The 4,327-nt window shown below is 37.1% G+C and overlaps 1 pseudogene; it reads right to left on the bottom strand.

The window, feature by feature from the left end:
* Window positions 1-203: 203 nt before the first annotated feature.
* On the bottom strand, window positions 204-537 carry LOC114037270 (annotated as a pseudogene).
* Between the last annotated feature and the right edge of the window lie 3,790 nt (window positions 538-4,327).

Genomic DNA, 4,327 nt, shown 5'->3' with positions numbered 1-4,327 from the left:
TTTCAAATATTACCCTATAGTTAACCAAACGAACTCTATATTTCTCTTTTCTTCAGTCACTTACTGCATTGTGAAATTGTGGAACACACCCACAAAGGCCCATGCAATTCCAAAGTCAGCTAGCTTAATTACTTATTTATTAACAGATTTTGAGATTACAAATGTCTGTAAGGAACTCTTCCTGAGTAACAAAAGACAGTGTGTTATAAGATTTGGTATACATAACTTTTAATGAGTGAAGAATCCATATGCTGACTAGGAGGGATAGAATACAATTTTTTTTTAGATATATGGAAAGGAATTAAAAAATGAGGTATAGTCTAGCATCTCACATAAGTACATCTTGAGAGCTGGCAATGTTAGGGTGAAGTTCCTTCAACAGCAAAATTTCTTGAATTGCACTACTTGTAATGTCCTCCTCACTCTGTAATCTGATTTTCATCATGGCTAACATCTGACCTCTAGTTGATGTGGACCCTTGTAGAAAGCATCATAAGTACCTTCTTCAGTTTTCTATATTTTTGTACATTCCTCCATAACTATTCAATATACTGGCGATTCTGAGAAATCCAAAGCCAAAGGGGCACAGATGGCAGCATAGGCAGTGTTGGCAGTATCAATGATAGCAAGAGAGTCTCCTCCACCTCAGTTCCAAGGATTCCACCTGATGTCATCCCTTTTGTATTCCATACCTTGTTCAGTTATTCCTTAATTGATCAGCACTCCCTCAGATTCCCATTTTTTGCCACCTCACAAAATTCTATAAATGCTTTTGTACATTCTTTGCTACAGTTTGTTTTGCTCAGGACTAATCCCTACTTTCTCTCTCAATCTGCTTTCTCTTAAATTCTGCCTTTCCTCTTCTCCTCCCATTTCCCTGCTCAGAGAAATGCATTTCTCTACTTAATTCTGTCTGTCTTTCTCTCTCTCTTCCTCCTGTCTTTCCCTTCCCGCCTCCTCCTGCTTTCCCATCTCCTCCCTCTCTCCTTTTCCTCTCTCTCTTTCTCCCTCTCCTTCTCCATTTCCCTCTCATGTTGAAATATAATTGTTCTCCCAATCCATTTTCTTATTTCATTACACGTCTATGTACCTTGATTATAATTTTACTTTCTTTCTCTCTCTCCTGCTCATCCTCCTTTTTTTTCCCTGCTCTTTCCATTCTCTTTTTAAATGATCAGACATAGAAGAAACACTCCATGCCCTCTGTCTCATTCAAGTCCCTGTATGACCACTGGTTCAGATAATAGGGATCAGTGGGGACATATTTATCATCTCCCATATTAGAGTATAGGTAATTTATCCTTTTTAGTGCTTTATATTTTTTCTTTTGTGTTTCCAGTTTTACATTGTTATGAACTCCTGTTTTTGAAATTTAGGGTTTCTATTCAGCTCTTGTCTTTTAGTATGAAATGCTTGGACTTCCTGATCCAGATTGCATTTAGTGTATCTTCTATTTCCGTTTGAGTGAGTTTTGGGGTAGAACTCATTGCACTTCTTCCTGCTGCTGTGCTATCTTGTATCCACCTTTCCTATTTTGAGTCTAACAACTGTATAAGGCCAAAGAAAAAATACCACTCGTTAGGGAGGGGAGCGAATTGTATCTATCTGTGACCTACTGTGAGTTCTTTTGCTTGTTCTGTTTTCAGTTCAATGCAAAAAAGGCTTCCTTATATCAGATATGTATGGTTACCTTGAGTGAATGGATGGAAACTATAGGTCTTTTCAACTACATTTGTAGCTATCTGAGCATGAACTCTGGTTTCAGAAGATAAATATGCAGGAAAATTAATTCAAAGAGATATAATAATAATAATAGTAATAATAATAAAAATAATAATAATTTTTGGTAAAGCAATTGTGGTTAATTGACTTGCCCAGAGTTCCATAGCTACTAAGTGTTATATGTCAGAAGGGAGATTTGCACTGAGGTCCTCCTGGCTCCAGGGCTGGTGCTCTATCTACTGTGCCACCTAGCTGCCCCAAAGAGATACAATTCTTGAAAAAATCTTTAAGATTGATCTTATTTCCCTTAAGCCTGTTAGTTTCAAATGAAAATACAGATGATTTTTAGATTTAAATTTTTGTTCTCCCACATTGATGAAGGTGTGTATTATTTCAACTTCTTAGATTTTAAAAGCTTATCTAGGGGTTCCTCAATGAGTAATCATTATCAATAAAGCGTGTTTTCCTCTCCTCTAATCAATAATCCAGTAATTTATTTTCTTTGCTTTTTTTTGTGTAGCTAGTGTTTAATTAAAATGATGGTGAGCATCTTTTCTTTTCGCCTCTGATGGCTTTTCTGAGAAAGATGAAGAGCAATAAAGGAAAAAATGCCACATTGGATAGGAGGAAGAGAGGAAGCTTGGTATTTCAGAAACTTCAAGTTCCTCCTGTTGTTCATAGAGGATCTAGAAGCAACAGGTTTGGCTATAGCCCACAAAGAAGACCATTAAATTTCAGGGAGATTAGAAGGCAAGAGAAATGATGAGAATCAATCAGTTACTCAGGAAACATTTATTGTATACCTACTATGTTCAAGGGGAACTACTCCAGTTGTAAGGATACAAGTGCAAGGAATAGGGCAACCACTACTCTCAAGAATCTTGTGCTCTAAAGATAGTGATACCAAATTACAAATGGTCAGTAAATACATGGTATATTGTGATAGAGTGCACCAGCAGTTGAGGGAGATTAGAAAAGGCTTCAGAAGATGTTGCTTGTTCTGTACCATAAACAAAAAGAGAGTCTTTGAGACACAGAGGTAAGGAAGGATTGCATTTAAGATGTGTAGTATGTTCAGTGTAAAGGCATGGATCTGGGGAACAGAGTGAAGATCAATTCAACTGATCAAAGTATGTGGGATAAGGAGTAATGTTTAAAGAGGAAAGATTGGTGTGAGGCCAGTTCTTAAAGTGCTTTAGAAGCTAAATAAAGGAGTTTATATTTTATACTTGAGGCTATAGGATGCTCATAGAATTGATTGAGTTGGACAGTGACAGGTCAGATTTGCTCTTAGTATGATTATTTTGTCAGTAGTGCTCAGAATGTTCTGGAGTGATGAGAGACTTGAATCAGGTGGGCTCAGTAGGAGAATATTGCATAATCTAGGCTAGAGGTGATGAAAGCCTGAATTAAGGTGATACTTGTGTGAATGGAGAGAATGGATCAAACAAATGGGAAGTTTTTGCAACTGATTATACAGACAGCCTATCTGAAGCAGGAAAGTACAGGGAAAGATAGGAGAGTTTATGTGCCAGGCAAGTCAAACTACCACTGATTTATCAATCAATTTTTCCTCTCAAACTTGGATAGAGACAATCCTAAAATTTGAGCCCAACTATCCTGGAAATAGTATCACACTAGACCACCTCTGTTTCAAGCCCAGTCCCTACAGCTGCCATCCAGGGAATTACAATTGTGGATGGGAGACCCTGCAACTCCTTTTAAAGGTGTTTTTTCAGTAGCCATAGCTATCAGTTTTCCACTTCTGCATTGTCAATTGATTTGATATCAGAAATGGATATGGTTGTATAAATGGAAATAACAGTAAAAAAGATGTTTTACCACCACCTGTCTTATTTTTCTAATCTAAGGCCCACTAGGTCTTTTCATCTCTTGCATATGAATTCTATTATTGATTGTTTTCCCTTATTTGAAGATGAGTTCCTTGAGAAAAAAGACTATGACAGGAATAATATAAAGGAGCCTCTAGCTGCCCTTGATGAATTCAAGTTAGCATATGTTTTCAGGGAGTTATTTATGATTGGGAGTAAGAGAGGTTACTGATATCTAATGATCAATCATTATTTATACTGGTATATGGCAACCAGGTAGCCCCATTAGGAAAGTGAAAGAAAAAAAACCAAAGTGTGGAAGGCATTCTAGTTTCAGCTTATGGAGGAACCCATAGCATCTGACTCCTATCAGCTGACTTAAGTTATTAATTTTGTTGTATCCCTTTAAGGGAGAGCAATATCTAAGATTTAATTGTCTACTGATTTTAAATTACTGTCTAACTGGAGAATACTTTCCCATCTACCTCATCTCTTTCAGCTTTCCCATCTCTTGGTCTTTCTAGTGTTTTGACTGATTAAGAGACAAGGGTTTATCTATTGCCTCCATTCTCAAATACATACTCTGATATTTTGGATATTGTAGTTTTTAGTGGTCCAGACCATCCACGGCTGGTTTTGCAGGTGCCCCTTTTCTTCAATCTGATAACTTTTTTTTAACTGAAAAAAAAATTTTGTAGCAATGGGAAGCCTAGACAAGGATTGCCATTAATACAGTTCAAGAATGGTGCAAAAACCATCCCCTCCAACCCCCC

This window comes from Vombatus ursinus, unplaced genomic scaffold (assembly GCF_900497805.2).
Source record: "Vombatus ursinus unplaced genomic scaffold, bare-nosed wombat genome assembly UNPS02000582.1, whole genome shotgun sequence".
Classification (NCBI taxonomy): domain Eukaryota; kingdom Metazoa; phylum Chordata; class Mammalia; order Diprotodontia; family Vombatidae; genus Vombatus; species Vombatus ursinus.
Note: the sequence above shows the minus strand (reverse complement) of the source record. Positions and strands in the feature narration are given on the sequence as shown.